Below are 24,438 nucleotides of genomic sequence, written 5' to 3' on the forward strand. Positions count from 1 at the left end.
GGCAATTTATATGAGCGGGGAAAAGAGACGAGTTCAACCACCTATTCCCTGATGAAGGTCTTTTAGAGGTCGAAACACATGTCAGCTAGGTGCAGATCTGACATTAAAAATCAAAAATATTAAAAGGCCATGTGGGTTAATTGGATGTTGAATTAAAAAACCAAATCTGGTTTCAAGACAATTATAGAAGCTAATAAAAGAGAAATAAGGAGTGCATGGATAATAGCTAACCAGTCCAATAGTGAAACACAAGTTTGTTTTTTAGGTGGCTGTGACAGATATGGAAGAAGTGGAGGAAATGGTGGCGCCTCCAGAGACTATTATGGTGGGTAAAGATTACAAATAATGGCCCAATACCGTGGGTTGTGAGGGGGGATAGTTCAGGGGAAATGTGTTTGTCTTGGAAGGAAGACAACGCAGTAGCACACAGGTTCAAATCCCGATCCCACGCATATAAACTAATTTCTGGTATTAAGCTCTTTATAAAAGAACAATTATAATATTGAATACAATACTTTCGCGTTGGTGCTAAAATACATTCTTGTTGTTTCCACTGCTGAATTCTGGGAAGACTAGTAGAGGATGTGGCAATGGATTTTTGGACAAGTACAGCCTATTGGACTGTGGCCGTATTATAAAAAGAACAGGCTTGATGAATATACAAATGAGTGCAGGAGTGTTTGCATACAGAAAATGTTTCATCAGTGATCCTCGGAGAAGCAGATGGGAATTCTGGCCCCCATATAGTTAATGTAATGTTAAAGGTATGTGCACTGCGCACCGTCACGACTGCTGTGGTCACCAGGCATTATGCAATCCAAATGACTCATTGTCACTTGTGATGCTGTGTGTCAGTCGTAATTGCTTTTCTGATTCCTCGTAGTGACTGGAAATCTTCGCACAATGCCTTGCATCCTTTAGGTCGCCTTGTCACGCTAACTCTATTACCAGTAGGAGAGCAATGACCTTCCTAAGTACTTCGGGTAGATAGCCTGGGTTGTTTGGGATGGTTTGTGATGTGTGCATCTTCCCACACACTCGGGGGCATGGCATGTGGGTTCTGTTCTAAAGTGACTACATCAAAAATGTCTATACCCATGTAATAATGTCTCCAAGTAAACTGTTGCCAAGAATACTGGTTATTTTCATAGCCAACATAGAAGGAATGGTTTAATTCAATATTTTAACTCCAATCCTAGCATATTCCGGGTTTGTGCTGTATGGTGTATTTTTCAAAAAAATTGGCAAGACTGTAAAAATATCGACATTTTTGCTTGCAACATTATTGTTGACACACTTTGTGTTGGCGGCATTTTTCATGCATACCTACAAATGCCTGCCTCTTTATATCATTCCATGTTCTTGCACAAATAACCTATTTCAAAGCATGGTGACTGCTCCCTTTTTAGATCCTAAACTTGCATACTTAAAACAGCCTGACCCAAAACAACAAATGTTCACACCAGGACGTTACGTACATTGTTACTTTTTACTACATTTACACAAGTGTGAGGGTGTCACCATAAGGTTACTTAACATAGTCCGGACCAGGGTGAGAATAACATTCTGAATTTGTACTCGTTTCCAATGACTGACAATAAGTGGCTCATTGATTGCGGGTAAAAAGCACTTATATTAACTGTTATTTTCTCAGTCTCTGCCTGCTATCACCTTCTCATAGGTTCATGGCCTGAGACCAAGCAAGGTCAATGCCTCCTCAAGCCTACTAACTATATTCAGAAATGCTGCACCAATGCCTGGCTCTCACAAGTCCTGGGCTAAACCAATCACATACTGCTCTCAAGGACACACAGCTCCAGCCTAGACACCCTACCAGGTCAAAAGGTGATTCAATGTGGCCTGCTCGGGGGTCACGTTGCTCCAACTCAATGTTTCTTTAATTAAAAGGATGAAAGAGTAACGTCACCTTTATTCAACTCACCAGTGAATGGATAGTGAATGAGAGGCTAGAATCCTGTCCCCTGTGGCAGACTCAGGCACATAGATCTGAGTCGTGCCTTATAGAGATCCCTCCCACAGTAAGGTAAGCTGCTGGAGGAGCCTGTCTAGACTCTTGCGCTCTGGACAAAACAAGTAGGGGTTCATGTTCGAGTTCCCCACAATTTGGAGGCGGGGAGCCATTATGTTTACACCTCAACGTAAGCAAGTCCCTGCTGCCAAATTATCGTCATTTGCACACAGTGCAAAAGGGGAGGTCAAAATGCATCGTCTACACCACTTTTTGTTCTCAGCCGGACAAATTGAGTAAATGCTACCTGCCATGTACGCATGGCAGGCGACATTTACAATAACTCTGTATGGAGTCAGCCTGGTTTTTGTTGGAGCATAAAGCCGGCGGACTCCATGCGGATCCCCTGCATTTGCTTCGTCATAAAAATGCATGTTGGCGCAAATGCTGGAGTATTTGCATGACACAGAACGATGGACTCTGCGGAAATGCAAGTCACGTTCTGCTGCTCTTCTCCGCCCTACAAATTCAGGAAATGGGACGTAATGTAAACAAAATGCGTAACAGCCTTACACAAGGCTTTTACCAATTTTGTTTACGCTACTCCTATCTTAAAATGACCCCCCTACTGTTGTCTCCTAATGACTCTTTCAACCTTTCCAGAAATCTGTCCTGGGTCCGCGTTTTAGCCTATACCCCGATGGGTTAGTGGTTTTAACTGCCCTGCCAGGAGCCGAGTAGGTTCTAAACACATTCTCTCATCTGTTCCCATTCAGCTGTACTGGATCCCCTAGCACAAGACTAATTGTGCAGTTACATCACCCAATACAGCTCTTGCAAGACAGACAATAAAGTGCTCACATGAAGCACAGAGGTAGCCTACTATGGATCCCTTTACCAAACAATCTTCACAAGGGGGTTATCTGGTTGCACTGCCTCTGTCAGCCCCTCTCCCACTAACCACTTGCCAGGAGTGAACAATGCCAGATTCAAATTGATAATGTAAGCTCATTCACAGCCAGACGATGGGTTCTCCTGGGAGCAAAAGCCATGAAATTCCATGCCGACAGATGTGATGTGAAAGCCTTTTTCCTCTTTTTAAAGGGAAAGTAGAATAAGCGATGTGAGCCAAGTAACACCTGCCACAGCACTACCCAGCAGACATCACTGGAAATTCATCTCTAATCCAGAGCTACAGGAACAAAACATGTGGATATGCAAATCAGTCCAAATTCAAGTCTTTTCCCACAGAAAATTGTCTTTGTCTTACAGAGCAGTGCTATTTTATACATAGCTTTATCAGCCCAAGAGAGGCACCCTTATTATGGATCATCAGTGTAGCATAATCTGACATCCTTGTGGTTGGGGCATATGTAGCAAAAACCAGCACAATTATGGTGGGTTTAAAAAGGCTTGAAAAAACCCATCACCTGAAATGTGAAAGAAGAAGAATCCATTTGAGCCAAGAAGCACAAGCCACAGTGTCACCTATCAGCCAACACTTGGAGTTCTCCTCCAGTTCAGAGCCACCTGAGCAAAGCATTGCTTTCTTGCCTAAAACTGCAGAGAAATGATATTCATGGCAAAACAAACTGAAACGAATATTTAGGTCTGAACACTGGCTGGATTCTCCTGATGTCTGTATTTGAAGTCTGACAACAAAACAACACAGCAATCTGATTTTTAAAAGTTACAATCTTGCTAAAAGGCATGAAGGGAGGAAAGAACTCTGGGAGGCATTCAAGGAATTAAAAGATATCATCAGCATGTTTAGGAATACTCCTGAGTCTTCCATTGGGAGATGTTATTTACAGTAAAAGGAAGCTGATCACATTCATACCGTACATTTTACCACATACCCGGCGTTCAGTTGCACATTGAGTAATCTCAGACTCACACGTCAATGGCAAAACAGAGATTTACATAGGGAAGCAGAGCAATCCTATTACACCCTCAGAGTTCACATGTCCGCTTTCCAACAGATTCTGCTTACTTCTCAATTGCTCTCTAAAGAGTAGCATATGACATGAGTAATGAGTGGGCAGATGAAAAAATACAGATAGGTTTATGCAGAATCTTTGCTTTACCTGGTTTTTCAATTGCACTTATAGCTGACGGAAGTCTCTATGTACTTTACCCACAATCTAGGTAGGACACCACAGATATGTGGTTCTTTTCAACTAGCGTAATGCTTTTTGCAAGGATTGGAAACGTTATGTTAATTCAGCACCTAAGTACCATATGATATCACTACATTTTGTTAATTCAGCACCCGAGTACCAGATGATATCACTATGTTGTTCCATTGCGCTTTAAACTGCCATAAGTCCTGATGGATTTTACCGTAGTCACACAGTTGTTTACAATCACCAAAATGTTACTATTAAGGATTTGTAAGGTTCCCATGGGAACGTTGATTCAAACGTTAAGATCAAGTCCTGCTCTCCCGTTGCCATGGGAGGGTGGGCTGCGAGGTGCCGGCACGCCAGCATGACGTTGACATGATGCAACGCCGAACCAGGTCTCCATGGTTACTTTTAAAACGCTTTTACAAGACACGTACAAAACCTCAGGGTTTGGAGCGCATTATCAAATAGTAAACATAAACATAAACATAACCACGTGTTCACGCGATTAGCAACGGCAGGCTTGGATCTCTCCACAGCCGCCTTAGGTGAGTTATTCTTTAAAGAAATAAGCCCTCAGTATATGCATATTTAGATACACGGGAGGTTAGCGATCTAACAGGGAAACATATTACAGGTAACCTTGCAGTTTATGGAGTGATTCCGACGAGGCAAGTTGGAGCACTTAAGGTAATTTGAACGCATAAGAGTGCAAATGTGTATGTAGGTGACTATGTTGCTAATGAAAACGTTACTTGTACATTATTTTGACTGACAGTGGAAAGACTCAGATATGAAGGTATGATTTACTAAATCCACATACACTATTGAGACTGTTATATACATTGTAGAGTTTAAGAACAAAATGATGAAATTAGGACAACCATGTTTTTTGAGATATTTCATTTTTCTTTTCGTTGCACAATATGCACATATATTACGAACAATGGTAGGTATACAATATTGAATGTAATATCGTATGTTGTGAATGATGTGGTTATTGTGTGAACATAGCCCTGATGATGGATTAAAACTCCTAAATGCATTGGCTTGTAGCTATATTCTGACCTGGGAATCGGTTCTGCCAAAAAACAGCCAACATTGGCTTAAAGTTGGAATGCAAATTTCCTCTTTAAGAATGTGGTTGTTAATTGAAGCTATATCTCTTCAGAATATAAGGAAATTACAGAGGAGCATGAATGTACCATATTACAGAAAAAAGAAAGAGGATAGTTGTAACGATATTGCACGAATTACCAGCTCATGTTTAGAGCATTGTGAGAGCATCATGCATTACTGGGTGGTTCCATTTGGTTATATGGTTTCCCAGAGGAGAATCTGGCATGCAATTGAAGCCCTAGAGACAGAGCGGAAAGAACACAGAACGTGGTGTACACAGGGTGGGGTGTGCACATCTTGTACTCAGTTGCGCCGCAGAGAGTAGAGTGGGTAAGTGAAGCTGGGCTCGACTCTCAGCATTAAGACTTTGGGCTCACAGCATCAGTTTGTTGTAGAAGAGAGGCGGTAGTGTAACTGTAAAAGCTTGATACAGAGTGCAGACAAGAGTAGAGATTCTGTTTCTGAGTCTCACTATTTCTGCAGGCCTCAGCTCTCCCAGTAGCATGTTTAGAGGCTGGCATTGGTGAGAACTTAGTGTACAATGCTACCCTGTCAGGAAGGGCGAGTAGGGCATTACTGTAACTTCGTTTGCTGAAACACCAGTATTTCGCACCACCATCCCGGTGGGGTAGAAGCTCTGCTCTAGCAATGACCACTGGTAAGAAACCATTCTGCAGATGCTTGAGTACGTTCCCCCGTCTGGTGTGGGGCGTCCATTCTTCTGACAAAGGTGGACATATGTACTTCCCTTTAAGATGTTCCTATTCTACTTTAAATTTCGATCGAAACTCTTAATCGCCACAAATCCTCATTTTGAGAAATTGCCATTTACTTAGGTTTGTGCCGTCCTATTGGCATTCTTGGGCATCCACTTTGGGAATCATCTGGGGCAGGACGTAGGATTTCGTGTATATCTGTGGTCGATAGTATCCACCAGGCCGGTAATATGAGGTAGCTGCAAGCCTCAGATCTGTCAACGTCATACAATTTCTGGTATCGGCAAACACCTCTAAAAACAGCGCCTGGAAACGGAAGGGATCCACCATGAACCGCATTATAAAGTTGTGGTATTATTACTCCACTTTGTTACTAGATGAAGTCCCCACCATTCCCCCACCCACTTTATCCCCACCCACTATACCCTCACCCTCTTAATCCCCACCCACCATACCCTCACCCTCTTTATCCCCACCAATCCTAGCCCCACTGTCTCTACCCCACCCATACTACCCTCACTCTATCTACCCCCTCTCTCTACCGCCATTCGCGCCCCATGCATGCTCTCTCCACCCCATCCACCCGTGCTACCCCCTCTCTCTACCCAATCCACTTTTCCGACCACCTCACTCTCTACCCCATCTACCCATCCCACCCCCTCTCTCTCTACCACATCCACCTCTCCTACCCCTCTCTCTCTACCCCACCCATCCATCCTACACACTCTCCCTCGCCCCCTATCCACCCAACCTACCCCCATCCACTGGTCCTACCCCCTTCCTATCTACCCCATCCACCCGCCCTATCCCCTCTCTCTACTGCCATCCGTCAAGCCCCCCTTTCTCTACTCAACCCTACTCCCCCTTTCTCTTTACCCCACCACACACTTAACCCCTCTCTCTACCCCATCCACCCATCCTACCCATCTACCCATCCCACCCCCACTCTCTCTACCCCATCCACCTGTCCTACCCTCTCTCTCTACCCCATCCACCCATCATACCCATCTACCCATCCCACCCCCTCTCTCTACCCCATCCTCCCGTCCTACCCCTCTCTCTACCCCACCCACCCATCCTACACACTCTCTCTCGCCCCTTATCCACCCATGCTACCCCCATCCACCCGTCCTACCCCCTTCCTATCTAACCCATTCACCCACCCTATACCCTCTCCCTACTGCCATCCGTCAAGCCCCCCTTTCTCTGCTCAACCCTACTCCCCCTTTCTCTTTACCCCACCACACATTCTACACCCTCTCTCAAACCCTATCCACCCATCCTATTCCCATCCACACATCCTACCCCCTCTCTCTCTACCCCACCCACATGTCCTGCACCCTTGCTTTACCCCCAGCCACTCGGCCCGCTCTTTCTCTACTCAACTGTACCCCCTTTCTCTCTACCCCACTCACAATGCATACACCCTTAATTGCACCACCCACCTTACCCTCTCTCCCTATTCCCTCGCATCCTTCCTCTCACACTCGCTTTATTTGTTACCCTCTCACTCTGGCCCTTTCACGCTCACATTTGTCGTACTCATTATCAATGGCCCCCTCCATCAATGGCTTCCTTCCTTGCTCTATTCCCCTTGTCATTTTATTTCACACCTGCACCCCTGATCATATCCTCCTTTGAAGCTTTGCACTCTCCTCCTTGCACCCTGGTGCCAATAAATGCAAAATGCAAACGGTAAACGTCAAAACTATTGTCATTGCCAATGCTTGTTTTAAAAAGCCAGGGTTTCCACATCTTTGCCAGATGACAATTGCTTGCACCTACCAAAACAGACACAATCTTACAAAGACCCCAGAGAAAAGAACGTGGTCTACCTCCCACCTAGAGCCTCATTTAGAGCTGGACGAGTTTCATGACGGAGCACCTCCAAAGAAAGTTACCCCCTCTGCAGGTTTTTTTTTTAAAGAAAATCAGCCTAAATCAGAGGTTACTATAGGTTGAGGTGTTACTTCTGGAATGACAGCAGCAGCATTTCAGAAATACCACCGTTTCCAGTGGTAATTGTACAGTAGTGCTTCATAGTAAGACTGGGCATTTTCTTAATGCACCAAAGGGTCACTTATTACCCCGTTCTGCTTTACAAGAGCATTAGATATTCCCACTTTTTCACCCTCTGGCCATTGACCATTTTTTAAATGTATTTTTACTGTCTTGAAGGGAAGAGCTTGTGCTTTCCCTCTGTCTAATTTAAAAAAAGTGGTAAAAAACTGTTGCCATACTTTGGAATTTTAGCTCCACTTCGGAGGTAGAGGTAAAAATAGGCAGAATTTATTCAGAAAGCATGTCTCAAATACATCCTGTGGTATTTCTATGGGATACCGGCAGTGTTATTTGGACCAACCCTGAAAAGCGTGCGTGCATGATATGATTGGCAAATACAGCTGATTTTCTCTGATTGTACATCTGACACCGCCAACAAGGGGAGCTGACACAGTGAAAACGCATTTTTCACAGTATCACGCATTGTGAGAAGAGTTCGTTTGCTTAAAATAAATGAAACCAATTGGTTTAAAGTACTCATTGCCATGGTTTGTGACTGGAAAGAGCACGGCTGTTGGGGGCTGCTCCGGATCACCGGGCAGCCCCATGCTCATGTCGGGGGGCACCCGACGATGCACACCGGTGCAGCGCTCACGCTGCAAACACAAGGGTGGGGGTCACCTCACCCGCTCCGGATCACCGGAGCTCCGCACATGGCCGGGTGGCAACCGGCTTACCGGGGCCCTGGCTCTGGGGGCACCCAGGCCGGGGTCACCACCCTGGCCCGACTCACATGGTGAGGGCGACACACATGGACAGCGTTGCCCGGCACCGGCAGGGGCACCGTCCTGGAGCTGGGCCCCATCCTTGGGCCCAGCACACGTGGTGAGGCACCAGCATGGTGCTGACACAACACACACACACGGTGTCCAGTTGGTCTGACTGACGAGCCGGAAGCGGCCCGTTCCTTTTATTATGTTGGTCACGTGGCTACTGCCACGTGACCCATGACAACATCCTGGGAGCTACCATGCTCCCAGGGGTTTACATTGCAACAACGGCTACAACGTGGTGGCCTGCTAGCATGGATTTGTTTGGTAAGTAACCCTTCACTTAAAAGACCAGTGAACCACCAGACCTTTTAGGTTTAGTTGTCTGCCTCACAACAGAATGGTGCTCAGAGGAGAATGCATAGGCTGTTGAGCAACCTGAGAATCACACTGCTATTGCCAAAACATAAGTGCCATTAGGGAGTAGCCATTTTCATTTGAGTCCGCCGTTGACTAAAACAGTTTGGGTAATTGAACTATTAAGTGTCCACACATCCACCTATACATGTGTCTAATTTCGCAGAAGTTGCATTTATGGACCACATGACACCCCACAGAAGTGGACAACATGGGCAAGCTTGGTGCAAGCTATTGGCACTTTAATATGGGTCTGCTCTCATGCTCAGATACTTTGATGTTTTGGTCGCCAGCGTTGAAGGTGTTGGGTGTGAGCAGCAGACGGCTAGTGGAGCTCAGCGGCTTGCCAATTAAGGAAAATGTTCGCCAACTGAACAGTTAGTGGGCCTTACTACATAAAACATGCACCAGTGCAATTAGCAATAGTGAAAATAATTTCCTAGTGCTTAAAACCTATTTTTTCAATGCATTTTTGCACTTCTCACTAGTGCTATGCCCATGGCAAACATTGCCATGAAGCACGAAAAGCATTTAAAGTGTATGTTTTTTGCATTTGTTTTCCCCGAGTTTTAATTGCACCAGTGTAAAGTTTCTTTAAAACTGTGTCTTTTTGGAAATAGCTGCAAAAAGTGTGTGGTAGGTTTATGTTAAATGTTAAATGTTAGAGGTATTTGTACCGCACACCGTCACCAACGGAATTGGTCCCCAGGTACTCAGGCAGATCTGTAAATGATAAAGGTTGGATGGGTTAGTGGCGTGAAGAAGGGAGTAGGATAGGGAGGGGAGTGGTGTTCTGTTGGCAGCTTCAGCTCAGTATACACTGGGTGCTGAGCTTTGGTGCGGGTATCGGATCGGAGTCAGTCCGCGTGTGCTGTTGTTCCGGCTTATGTGTTGTTGCAGTGTTGTGAAGTGCGTGCGGCTTGTTGTGCGTGAGATGGTTGTGTGAGTTTTTGAGTGAGATAAGTATGCAGAGTTTGAGCTTATATTGGTTAGTGGGTTACCTGACCTTTACCATGCTAACATTCGGAGTTCTGTCTGAGTGTGGCACTTGCTGGCCCTCACATTCCCATCTAGACGCGGCGCAGGCCAATGTTTAGGGCTCCATCCAGGTGTGGGCATGCCAACATTCACCACTCCATCCGAACACCACGCAGGCTGGTGTTCACAACTCTAAGTGTGGCCCATGCTAGCACTCACGTTTTTTCTAGGCGCGGGCATGTTATCCAACAATCAATCCTATCCAGATGTGACGTTTTGGATATGTTCGTCCGGTACATACGAGTGGGAGAGTCACTTGAGGGCTTTCGTCTGGGTCTAGGTATGTGGTCAGTCTCTGCAGCCTTCCTTTGTGGCTATTTTCCATGATGTCTTATGCTCTGTCGAGTGGTTGGTTCTTTGGTTTGAGTGTTTGTGCAATTTGAGAGTGGTCGGGGTTGGAGTTATTTTCATCATTGTTTTAATGTCTGGGCATTCTAGTGCGTCTCCGTTGTGGTTACGCTTTGAAGAGCCATGATTTATAGGGTTCCATGTGATAATGTTGTATGGGAATAATTCCCCAGGTAGACTACTTTCTTTCCTGCACCCCTAAAAGCCTTTCCCCATATGTCCTAGGACGGGTAATATTTACTATTAGCACCCGGCGAGGGCGCGATCATAATGAGAGAACCATTCCGAATGGCACTCCCCGAGGCATTACCCGGCCAGGAATCCCTCGGCCGGGATTCCACGTCCATTGTTCCCGGCGGGGGGCGTGGTAGCCCCCCAGCCAAAGAGGAGGCTCGAAGCAGGGCCATCCCCGCTCCGAGCCTCCACGGCTGAGAAGCTGCCTTCGCTCCCCGCCGGGGACTCGGGTAAGTTTTCTTTTTTTTTCCTCCTCCCTTTTCTCCACCCCAATTAACTTAAGCTTGCTTTGTCACTGGTGGGGGACGATGGCAGCCTCCAGCCATGTGGAGACTCCGGAGCGGGGCAATCCCCGCTCCGAGCCTCCACACTGCTGAAGGCTTCCATCGTCCCCGCCAGGGAACCAGATACGTTTTTTTTTTTTTCTCCTTTGTCCCTCCCTCCCAAGCCCAACCCCACTTAACTTCTTGTCTTTTTTTTTTGGGAGTGGACGCGCTGGGAACAGGAGAGTTCCCAGTGCGTCCACTCCCGATGGCCGCCATGGAAAGGGAAAATGGACTCTGTTTTCCCTTTCCTGGCGGCCATTTTCTTGGTCGTTTTTTTTTACTGTCCCGTTTTGCTTTTAGTGCCCCGTTCACGCAGATCTTGCGGGCCGCGGTACTAAAAGCAATATGACCCTCGCGGCTTCGCTCGGGCCTATAACTATGGGCCCCGGGTCATTACCTGAGTCGGTAATGCCCCCGCTGTTTGGGTCATATTGCTTAACTATATACTCCCATCCAAGAATATTTGGGGAAAGTGCTTAAATTTCTTGGAAGTGCAATTTGGGGAAATGTCGCCTTGGCGACCTTTTTGCTGGTGACTTTATCACTAGATAAACTTAAGTTGCCGTTAAGCAGAAGTATTTGCTTGCTTATTGGATTCGTACTGATAGTTTCACTTTTCATCTAAGAAGAACAAGACTGCAAATGATAAAATAACATTGGTGTTAGGGTATGGCGCCCAGGTTGCCCAGACTCCACACTAAAGAAACTTCCAGTTTTGCAGCTATTAAGGCGTTTTCTATTACCTTTTAAAGCTTACAAAAATAAGAGCAAGTTGAACATTCAGGAAGCAAAAGTTTGGAAAATTGATTCCTTGTAGTCATTGTTCGTGTTTAATTTTCATACTTTAAGTCATTTTATTAATTTCAGAAAGCATGTTTCATTGCCCATTCTTCTTTCCGCGTTAAAGAGGTTTTGAAGCATTTTAGCCATTTCAAGTACATTTTGAACAGCTCTATTATTGGTAAGAGCCATTTCTTGTGATTCCAACCATTTAGGATATATATACATATCCATCCTCAAATCCTCTGAACAAGTGGTTATTTAAAGAAAGCGGTCTGCCTCTCCAGTGAAGCTCCCGCCGAATCATAGGTAGATTGAATATGTTTGGCCCTTAATGGCGTGAGATTATCTGGAATTGGCTATCAAGCTGAGCACTTACGCGGTGGACGGCTAGAGTGGAAGGGTGGATCCAGCCTTCAGTAGAGTGTGCGCTTCTGATCAGTAAAGGATTCGAGCCGGCAGAGATGCTGTGGTGTCTCCCATGAGATGCTCAGCAAGACCTGGCTTTTCAGCTTGCATCGCTTTGCATTCTACTATTTCATATTTATGCATCCCATAATAACTACAGGCGTGTACTGGAATGGAAAGTGATATGTGCCAACAGGACAGAGCTGGTATCAGGTCGGGCACTGGATCAACAAAGACTAGGGGCCTCATTCCGACACTGGCGTTAACCAAGGCGCTATTAGCGCCTTGGTTGACGCTGTTATTTTTCCGACTCCGCCATGGTGAATGGCGGAATTACCGCCCCACTCCAAGGTTGGCGGGGGCGGTAATTCCCCATTCACCATGGGCCCTTCCCCATTCCCATTTTTGGCCCATAGGGCTCAATGGGAATGGGGAAGGCGCTAATTACGGCACCATAAATTACGGTGCCGTAATTAGCTCCTAGGTCCCTTTGCGGGTTGGTTTTTTAACGCCTGCAAAAAGCAGGCGTTAAGTACCAACCCGCAAAGGGAACTCGGAATAGGGCAGTAAGGGTTTAACGGCACCGGTCTCGTTACCGGTGACCGTTAACCCTTACCGCCCTACTCGGAATGACCCCCTAGGTGGGCACCTAGAGCGGCACATACAGTCGTAACCTCGTGCACACTGATGCAATGCTCACTGCTAACAAAAAAAAGCTGGTGCTGTATGCAGTCACTGTGAAGCCTGACAGCACAGCACTGAAAGCACAGTCCACTGCAAGTGCTAATACAGACAATGCTACCCCTGCTGCATGGTCAGTTTTAGTTTTGGCGCAGATAACCTACATTTGCACATTTGCAGCAGCATATCCACACTGGGGCGATGCTCCATTAAATATCCCTTGGATCTTCCCTGACTTCCTCCAAACAGGCTCAGTGGGAGGGGTGGGGTGATTGCATATGAGCAAGCTCTTGGATTGTGTCTGTTCAGCACATGTCCCCAAAGGTCTCACTGATTTCAGGAAGGCGTTCTTAATATAGGGAAAGAGAAAGGGCACAAAGTGCCATGTGCATGGGCCGTTTGTACAGGGGCTGCACTTTAGCCTAAATAGATATTATAGCCCCAGAAGTGGAAATACAGCAGCCACTTCAACACCCTCCTCCCCCACTAGGCAATGCTATTCCCACCAAGACTGGACAGCTCTCCCTGCCCTCGGAAATGAAGAAAATATTAGGGAAAAACAGAAATATGCAAACGACTTTGGGATAGTAGAAGAAACACTGATCGCAACTGGGCTTACATATTTCTTTTTATTTTTTTTTAATGTTTTATTGATTTAAAATGTTCACACATTTTTTTTTTTACAATTTCCATCTTTGACAGCCATGTCTTAATTAAAAAAGAAGACACTGGCTCAGACGCTAGAGCATGGGACTTGTGATGGTAAGCATGTCAGTTGACGGCTCCAAGGAGTTAAAGACATGTGTGCAAAGAATGTCAGTTGTCCAGAGCAAGCAAAAATATCAGGTTAAATGAAAATGCTTTTATAGGTAGGTTGCTAGTTCACAGATGTCAGCTCAACATCTAACCAGTTAGGAAAACTTGTACAATGATGTTGAGTTGTCCACTGTGAACTCACACATCACTTTGGTAATGCTTTATATTATTTCTAAATGTAGACGTCTAGTTTATGCATTACAAATGACTTCTGGGTGGCAGATGAAAACACTGAGCACAACTGGCCTTGATAATTCGCAGATGGACCTTTATTGCTTACACATTTGACAGCATGTAATAAAGACAAGAGCTTTAAATTGTTGAGGTAGAACAGATAACTCTGTAGCTAGAGCATTTACCTTGCAATGCCAATGTTGTCAGTTCAATATTCTAAGAATTAAAAAGGCTTTTTCAGTTAAATTGAGTTGTTCACAGTGATAACAAAAAGATTTTTGTTGTTGCAATGCTGTTTACTATTTGAACATTAAGTTTTATATTCAAGTACAGAAATGAATTGGAGATAGCAGATGAAACACTGATCACAACTGTCCTTGATAGTTTTCAGTTGAACCTTCATTTATTACACCTCTGACTGCTGTACTATAATGAAAAAACCTTTGCAGCGGTCCAAATGTGTCAACTGGATAGAGCATTTGTCGGGTTCTCTTCGAGTCCTGTCTTGCGATATTATCACCAAAAAATAGTTCGAAAGTACATTTATGGAGCAGAGACCTGTGTAGATGGTGACGACTCTGCCAAATTAGAGGCTAAACTGTGGAAATAAGTATTGGCTCTTCCACAGGGGGTTCTGTTGCCGACGATGGGGCACAAAATGGGACTTGTCTCTTTGCAGGCCCCTATTGATTGGAGTTGATTGTAACTTTTTAGAGGTTTTCTCAAGCCCCTTATAGGTAGCCTATTTGTATGCTTGAAAGGGAATGGGGATGGTGCACCAGTTGTGTATGGTACTGACTACTTGGGAAAATCTATGTTTATCAATTTCATCATCCATTGGTTCAGCCGAAGATGAACTGATCTGTCGTCCATTTAAAATGAAAATGAAGAAAAAACTTTTTTTAACAGGATTGGATTGCCAATAGGGAGTTGCTTTTAAATTTTAAGATTTCTAATCATTTTAAATATGATATTAAATCTTATAATTCAGTCCCATCATATATTATTGAAGCATCCTTCCAGAGAAAGTAGGGTATCTATGTTAAGATTAAAATGTAACCTTTGTCCTACAAATTATGTTTTAGGAGCTAGGATGAATATCCCTAAACACGAAAGATTGTGTCACATCCGCAAGATCTCGGTTGAAATGCTTCAACACTTATTTATAGAGTGCAATATGCTGTGTGACACTCATGCTCAATTATTTGGAAAATGTACATCAAACTTCAAGGCGGTGTCTTTAAAAGGATTTTGGCATCGACTTCTTTGTGATCCACAGACTGCACTATGCATTGCGGCTATGAGATTTTAAACGTTGTTTTTGACGATGAATTTATGTAACTTTTATATACATAGCAATGTATTACTGCTATTTATGATTGTTTTTAGAAGTTATATATGGGTTTCTATCATGTGTTGTATATGTGTGAATGATTTAATGTAACTATACCTCACAATAAATCAATAAAATAAATAATGAAACAACCTTTGCTTGCTAAAAGAGGACCTGATAGCTCGGTGGCTGGGATATGGAACTTGCAATGACAAGGAAGTACATTCAAGACTCTAAGCAGTTTGGGAAATTTGTGTTTTAATGTTGCATAGTCCACAGTCACTAGTGGTAGTAATTTCTTTATTTCGGATTAAATAGAAAATCAATAACAGATACATCATACACAACCATTAGACACATTGTTCCAAACATTAAAACATAAGACAATAATTAATTCATTTACAATATCGCTTACATAAGACAATTTCACATTATTTAAAAACTGTCTAAAGCCATTAGACAACATTTTTTCAAACATTCCAAGTATAGAGCAGAAATTAATTTACATAATCACATATATAATACAATTTAGCATTCATAAAGGTTATCTAAAACCAATAAAGCCTAAGCCAGCTTAAAGCATACAATACCAACTCATCTAGTAGCATAACTACTTCCCATGATAACATGTCCTTCTCTGTCTCCTTTCACGTGTTTGCCAGGCTTTTCTTATGTATAGGGATACATTCCAAGATATAGCTGGTGTGGCCACTTTCAGCAAATAGTAAAGTGCTTGATATTCTGAGTGTAGCCTCTTTCTATAAAGAGGGGTAACAAATACGTTTTCCATGATTCACAGTAGGCTGGACAAACAAATAAGAAATGTGCTAGATCTTCATGCACAGCTTGGCACATAGGGCATTTGGATTCAAAATCCCTGCCTAATCTTCTCACCCAACTCCATACACCCAAAGCGCACCCTTGTAATAGGTGCGCGTTGGTACTTGCAATTGGACCAGACAAGGCATTCCTTAATTGTGCTTGATCATAGTCTCATCAATTATCTGTCAATTGGTTTTCGTAGCTCCTGCATATCTCTTGCCTCATGTACCCACTCCACAACGTTCTTCCTTAAGAGATGATGCCTACCATTGTCCAGTAGTTGGGGTTTAGGGATCATACTGCTGGCATTTACATTCCCCAACATATTCTCTACATTTTCCTGCCATCCAATTTTATTGCCACCTTTTTTCCCCAACAGATCCTTTAACAATTTCTGTGTAAACCCTGCCTTCGGATTAGACCAGGCACAAAACCACAGTCGGTAAAAGGTTCTCATTTTAGTGGTAATGCTTTTTAAAATGTTTAAATCTCCTTGTATCCCTTAATCAAGCCCTCGTACATTCTCCTGTGACAGCACCTCGATACCTCTGGACTGTAGTGTGCTCTACAAACCCAAATAAATAAATAAAATGTAGGTTTATACTTAGATGCATTACAAATGCCTTTGGTATAGCAGAAGAGACACTGATCACAACTGTACTTAAAAGTTTGCAAAGGGAGCTTCATTCATTCTAACGTTGACAGTCTTGTCATAAACAGTACGCTACATTTTACTTACAGGCTAGCTTGGTGGTTGGAACTTGCATGTTACAATGAGGTAGAATTCTATTCAGTTCTCAAATCATGCACTGAAGCTCAGGCTGTGAAGTTGACTTTTCATTGTTTTAGGTTTGAATACATTACTAATGACTTGGAGATAGAAGAACAAACACTGAAAACAACTGCCATTGATAGTTTGCAGTGTAAGTGATTTCAATCCGGCACCCACCCAAGTCAACGCTTATTTATTTTTGTCTAAAAGTTCTTTTATTCTGTACGATGTACCACTCATATCACGCCCCTCTCCTGGAACCCCGCCCCACCCCCCCCCCCCCCGGTCACACTGAACCAGGAATCAGGCTGGTTTGCAAAGTTAAAATATTTATTTATGTATTTACAATTTAATCACACTATGTTTTAATGGGTAGACAATAATCACCAATGGGGTGATTTAACACTGAATAATCTCTTTAATACACAAGGAGTAATAGTGAGCAAAACAATTCAGCACAGAAATAATACTTTTTTACCCCCAATAGACAATGTAAAGAGATAGGAGGAGAGAACAGGTTTTCAGAAATGGCAGAATTCAAACAGAATATCAATCCCAGTTTCCCCCAGTAAACACGAGAGAAACGGAATTGACTGGCAAGCTGTCAGAATGGCTTTTAAAGTTGTCTTAGAATGGATTGGGTAAAAACACTAAATATGGTTTAAATTGCTGGAATTGTATACATTCTTATGGGAGCCGCTTTGGATAGTTGCACACAAACACTAGCAATGATTTAATACCAAGAAACACTTTGAAATCTTAAAATTAAGGTCAGGAGCAATCATAAGCTGTTTTACATGGGTCTGAAATTCCCAAAAATGGAATTCGCAGCAAACTTTTCACTGCGCGGTAATCACGATAACAGGAGAACCGTATGGATTTGGGATTTGTTTCTAGCACAATAACTGAGGAAGTTATGGATGTTTTAGCGGAGGTCATTTTTTTAGAGATAGGCGCAAGAATGGAAAAAGCAAATGCACTTTTAAAATAACAAAAAGGATTTCTTACACTAGTGGATAACTATGTATACAACAAATACGACACAAGAACACAGCCACTTGATCAGGATGACTGCCTGCAGTGGTCCCGCCTTCTTCAGTGAGAAAAGATCAGTGCAAAGATAGTTTTAGCAATACTAGTCAGGAGGAAGATAGGAAAGATTAGATAGAGGGTTCAGACAATTCGAAAATGCTCCTAACAATATCAGGTTCTGAAGACAAGATAGGATGGGTTTAAGATAGGGATTAACTAAGCAAGGTACATAGGATAGTGACACAGTTCTATCTATAGATACTCACTAGATATGTTTTTAAACGGAACCGTCAGGATTCTGGTCTGTCAAGATTCTAGTTAGGGAAGGGAACCTGGTTCTGGGAGGGGCAGCTGGGCACATCAGATTGGATCTGCAATAAGCAAGGCGCTCTGGTCACAGCACGGCACAGGACTGGATTGGATCTGCAAGGCACTCTGGTCACAGCACGGCACAGGACTCGATTGGATCTGCCCTTTTTGGTTCTGATGATAATTATTTCAGCAGGCAAGCAGTACAGTGCAGCCCGGCTGTATTTTGATGCTCCCCTTAGGTTTGTGGGATTCTGGTTCTGGAATTTAAGGCCTAGCTGAAAAGGGTACAGCTATGCAATGGGCCATTCTGCTTTGCCAAGTTTCTGGAGTCTGGAGCAAGGAAGATGGAAAGTTCTGCAGCAGGGTGCTCCACCAGCATTCGTTTAGTCAGTGAATCTGTCTGTTTTTTTCTGCCCTCTGCTGTCTCTATGTATGCTATGATAAAGGGTGTGTGTGTGCTGGTTTAGCCTAAGCTCGCCCCTTTGACAGGGATTGGTTCAGAGTCTCCTCTCTGCCTTGATAGGAGGAGAAAAACAGGGTGTCACCTTTATGGTGTGAGTTTATGAGGCTTAGAGTCCACCCCTAGCCTCTTCAACACAAAATCTACTTTTGGCACAATCCATATTTACACATGTGCAACCTCTATAACAACACATATATGGATCACATTTTTTATATAGCAGCTATACCTCCAAACCCCATGGCCGTGGGATCTTGTGGCTGCTTTTCACAGAATTTTGCCCTTTTCATCAGGAACACAATGTCCAATTTATCAGCAAATTTCTACAAGTGTGCACGTATAATATGGCATAAGTGTATAAAGTTTCATACTTTTAGCAGAAATACATTTGGTGTAAAATCACATTTTCTGCTGTTTCCTTCCAAAATATGTCACACGATTTTGCCACCTCTTGAAACATGTAGCCAAAAATTACATTAACAATCCTGTTATTTCTATATTTTGTACAATTTTACATAGTAAGTTATCAGTCTTTTTACAATGTGTCCTTTGTCCCTGTTAAGCAACAAATGGTTGTTTAGCTCCTGTCAAGACTTGATTGTAGCGTGGAGTAAATGGACCTCTGTGTTATGAATGAATACAATACTTTACTGTTTAACAATTAAAGGTGTCCTGTGTAAGGAAAACATAGAAACAAAGTTCTTTCACCTAAGGGTTGGAGCAAGAATAGCAGCTGAATATGTAGGAAAAAGGATACCCAGATGGAGATTGATCTCTGTTTCTATCTTCAGATGACAATTAGAAGTCCCCCCGAGAAACACCCAATGACCCGGCACAAAGGCCAGGGCAAAGGGAGGTTCCCAGGGAAACCCTCTTGGGGAATAAAACCCTGTGGAGCTGCTAGTGAGCGTAGACTCCTGGAAACGTCCCGTAGAAGTAGATTACACTATCCCGGGAGTGTGGTTATGAATAGGCATGTCTTTAAAGGATTGGATCCAGAACAGAAGTGTCAGATTGGCTAAAGGGAAATAGCGAAACAAAGTGATTAGAATTGGTTCTGCCTAGTACTGGAAAAGACACTTCTAGAAGCGGGACTCTTACCAAGGGATCTGATGGTAACAAGATTTAGAAATGAAAGTAACCGAAGATCCGGTATGATCTGAAAGACTGGGCACACTGGATAGTGCAAAACAAAGGAAAATGATAACAAACACTGAGGAGTAATTGGAAGCAATATACACACCGAGAGGAGAGTAGAGAACAATAGTTACCCAGAATAAAAGGAGACCCTTTCTATCTTGATGGATGACTGAAGTTCAGAAGGGATGAGAGCACAGGGCGTTGGATCTGGATGACGAAAACCGAAGAGAAAACTATGAGCCTGAAAGATAATAAACCAAAATTGCTTCAGGAGAAACGGATGCCTACCAAAGGAAACCCTAGTAAACCACACCAGTCGAAGGCGGATGCAGGAAACAAATTCTCCCAAAGCGAGTTGCTTCGGTAGCTGTGATAGAACACCAGAACGGGCAGGCAACGAGGCGTCCTAAAGTAAACTCACACAAACAACAACAATGACCAATACGTTTCAATGGTAAAGTGGCAATAGGAAAATAAGCCCAAAGGCAAACCTGAGTAGAAAGAGGAAAGGATTCCCTGACACGGACTCACGACTCACGTAGCATTCGCCAGCTCCTTGGAGAGTAGCAACGCGTCCTTGTCCGGGATAAGCAGGCTGATAAGCTGTCAGCGCGTCGACCCGGAAACGTTGCAAGGCATTCTGGGGCACGGCGACTAGACTGCTGAACATACTGCAGTGGTCTGCAAGAGCCATCATGTTAGAGTCAGGCATCACGTTATGAATAACGCGGATAGTCGTGACACTCTGTCCCTAAGCAACAAACAGCGAACTAGAAGCTACTCGCTGTTTGAGGATTAGGGCCAAAGTGGTGGCAAGAGCAGGAACACTAGGTCCTCCAAGTGAAAGCTGTAAGAAAATGGGCAGGTTAAATAAAACGGATTAACAATATCCTGCGGTATCAAAGAGATGTAAGACACAATCACCTACCGGATGATGGAGTAGAGGGAGGATCTGATGGAGGGTTGGGTGTCAGTATGTATTCCTGTCCCCTGATAATGCTGGTGGAGATAAAGGGGGCACAAACTGAGAGGGGAAAGCTCAGTTAGCCCACCAGCAGCACCTGAATGTAGGAATGGCAGAGTCTATGAACCAGAACTACTTGCAGCACGTAGCTCTGGAAGCCAGAGTTCAGGTCTGAATGTAATCAGAATTGCAAAAGGAGAAACCAAAACTCATTCTGTGAAACGATCTGTGGTCAAGCCGTGAAACCTCTGGATACAAAATTGCAGATAAGGATTAAGCAAGGAAGTCCAAATAACACAATCCGTAGAATACCAGAAAACATAGTCCGAAAAGTCAAAACGCCAATCACCGTGTGGAACAGCTGAGAAGCAACGCTCGCTGGGAGAGCAGCTGTTTTATTTCCTGGTTGAGCGATCACGTGGTCCCAGTGCGGGCATCATGTGATGGGAAGGCATAACGTGCAGTAGTCTGGGAAGCCATGTCCTGTGACCATCTTTCGTGCCAGACATTCTTCCTGTATTTTGTGATGGTAGATCTCCGCTTCCTTATCAGCGATGTGCATAACCGCCACAGAAGCCGCCAAGCGTGAAGAAACGATGTCCGGGAACTCGGCGGCGCGCCTCCCGGTTTCTGATGCTGCAGGTGGGTAACGTGATGGCCGCAGGGGCGTGCTATCTGGTGTCTTGTGTGGGCAAAGCCTGGGGCACAGCAGGCATGGGAAGGGCCTTCACATGAGAGGGCTGAGACAATGGATGCATGACAGCTCCACCCCTTTGGTCTCTCCCTGGGACCCAGGAGCCATTCCCCTTTGTTTTTTCCTGGCAGAGGCCATTTACGACTGTCTTCGCACTTCGCCTTTCCTGAGTAGCAGCTGTTCATTGTTCCTCATGCCTCTGCAGCCCAGGTTCTTTCCAACCCCTATAATTATCACTCAGGTGTGCTTTCCTGCTGGAGAGGGAGAAGGCCTCTGTGAGGGACCCTGTCATTCCAGTTTGGTTGCTTTAGCCAGTCTTAAATTTAAATGTTAATTCTGTTGCATTTTTCCTTAGCTTAAAACAAACTTGTGATTTCAAAATAGCAGCTAGAATTCTCATTCTAAGTTTTAACCCATGGGATTAAACAATTACAACATAGGTTATTCTCAGTAACAGGCCTCTTAGATTGCAAACATTTGATTTCAGTTTATATACATGTTTAAAGTTTAATCAGGCATGCTTCTGACAGCTGTCATTCAGGTGGCCCAGAGTACTGCACCCAGATTTTGACAGATCCACAGGCACGTCCCTTTTGCTGTGGAAATCCCTTTATGCTTTCAGCTTTCAGGACATTGTAAGTTCACAATGATTTCTTGAACTAAGTGAATTGTAGCACCCAGCAAGAATTTTGGATGTTTGAGGGTGTTTTGTACCAGCATTCTGCAGTTTCAGCAACAAAGAAAAAAGGATTTTGGGGTTTCTGTCACACCTCCGCCGAACCGCAGGCGTGATTGGCGGCTTTGGAAGGTCTGGCGCTGGGACCGCCATTAGAATGTTCCATTCTACAGCTTACTTCCTGGTTATCGCTCTAGTCTCTTGTCCTGTTTCATCCTCTATTTAATCCCGCCCCTGTTTCCAGTTCGGTGCGTTGCAACTTCGCTTCCTGTTGTTGCTGTGCTCCGCTTAGTTTCCTACTTCCTGATTACCCGCTCTCTGCCCTTTTGGAGCTAGCTTCCTCGCTGAGTTACGCTTTCAGAGTCCTCTGTAGGCGGCTTTCGTTCCGAAGTTTTTTCCTTTATTCTTTTTTCTCCTTCTCTGTTTCTCTCTCATAGTTTTTCTTTCCCTCTCCTTTCTTTGTCTATTGCCCTTTTTGTTTTTTCTCCGGTAGCGGATCCGCTCCTCGGATCGCTACCGGCTTCCTCCAGGTTCTTACCTTTTTTCTTTGGAGTTTCCTTCCGCTGCTGTTAGCGCTTCCGCTCCTCGGATCGCGATCGACATCTTCCTGGATCTACCCTGTTCACTGGAGAATTCCTCGCTGCAGTTCTGGTTCCGCTTTGTCAGCTACTCTCTTCAGACTCGTGACCTGAGGCTTGATCCAACCTGTTCCACGCCTTTGCTCCTCGTGGTCCTGGAACTTCTTACCTCACCACACTCCAGTGCTTCACTCCGAGAGAAGAGGTTTTTTTAAGCTTTGGCTTTTTTCCTCTTCGTTTGGTTTCTGCGGAGGGGGGTCCCCAGCTTCCCTGTTTTTTCAGGGAATCAGGGTGGCTTCCTACCGCGGAAGACCGTTTCTCTTCACGAAAAAGAAGAGGATCGAAAGAAGACCCCATCAACACGGAATCTCTCCCTAAGAAACAGGTGAGGAGGAGGGGGAGGTGGAATTGGACATAACCGATACACAGCCGGCTACAGCTGAGTTTGACAGCTTGCAACGCCCAAATATTCCAATCATGGCTACCCCGGAACAAGTCCAGGAACTCCTCTCCGCAGTTCACAACTTGACTCAAGAATTGCAGGCCGTCAAGGCCGAGAACACAGCCCTTAGACAAAGAGTCGACCGCTATGAAAGGTCTTGCAGCGAATTACCTCCCATGCCGCTGTCCTGTGGAATATACGACGGTTCCCCCTATAAATTCAAGGAGTTTATAGAAGCATGCGTTATACACTTTACGTTTAGGTCACAGTCATATGCCACAGACCAGGCTCGCATTGGATTCCTGATCTCCATTCTTACTGGAAACGCCTTATCATGGGAGCCCCTCTGGTGACTAGTGCTAGCCCATTACTGCAGGATTATGCCAGATTTACAGCCGAGTTCAAAACGACATTTGAACGACAGGAATCTGCGGTGGTCGCCAGTGAACAACTATTAGATATACGTCAAGGAAACACTGATTTACTATCCTATATTTCTCGCTTAAAGAGAGTGGCGGCTGATGCAGGCTGGCAGGCAAATGCTCAATTCACCATTTTTCGTCAAGGTCTAAGAGAGGACCTGAAGGACGAACTAGCAAGAATGCCACAGCCCGCTACACTGAACGACCTCTGGTCTACTGTCCTCCAGTTGGACTTTCGTCTATCCGAGAGGCGCTCTGAGCGCCGAAAGACCCGAGGATTTCCTCCTCCCTTGGAACCTAGTGCGTCCACCTCTACTCCGACCTGTCACAGTAAGGAAGAACCAATGCAGATTGGAACAACCAGAGGACCTCTCTCTCCAGAGGAACACCAACGGCGCAGGGACAATAATCTATGCATGTATTGTGGGTCGAAGCAACACATTTTGAGGGATTGTCCTGATGTCCCTCCCCGACGGTCGGGAAACGCCACCCCTCGGAACTAGTTGGGACAAGTTACCGAGGAGGACATCCAAGTCCCTATGTTTCATTGTCTGTCTCTCCAGCTAACACTACCGTGGATAACCATCTCATGGTGATAGCAGTCCAGTTGTGTCTCCCACGCCAGACCTGTGAGGCACTTGCTCTTCTGGATTGTGGGGCCGCAGGTTGCTTTATGGACATTGTGTGGGCTAACAAGATTGGTATCAGCAGACTGAAAAAGGAGCAAGACCAGAAAGTGGAAGGAGTCGACGGTAAACCGCTGAGCTCTGGGCTCATTACTCACACTACTTCTTCCCTCACCATGAAGATTCTTCACCATACCGAGACGATTCAATTCGACCTCATCAGGGCAGCTCACTTCCCCATT

This window comes from Ambystoma mexicanum, chromosome 4q (genome assembly GCF_040938575.1).
Source record: "Ambystoma mexicanum isolate Mex_15411 chromosome 4q, UKY_AmexF1_1, whole genome shotgun sequence".
In the NCBI taxonomy this organism is placed as follows: Eukaryota; Metazoa; Chordata; class Amphibia; order Caudata; family Ambystomatidae; genus Ambystoma; species Ambystoma mexicanum.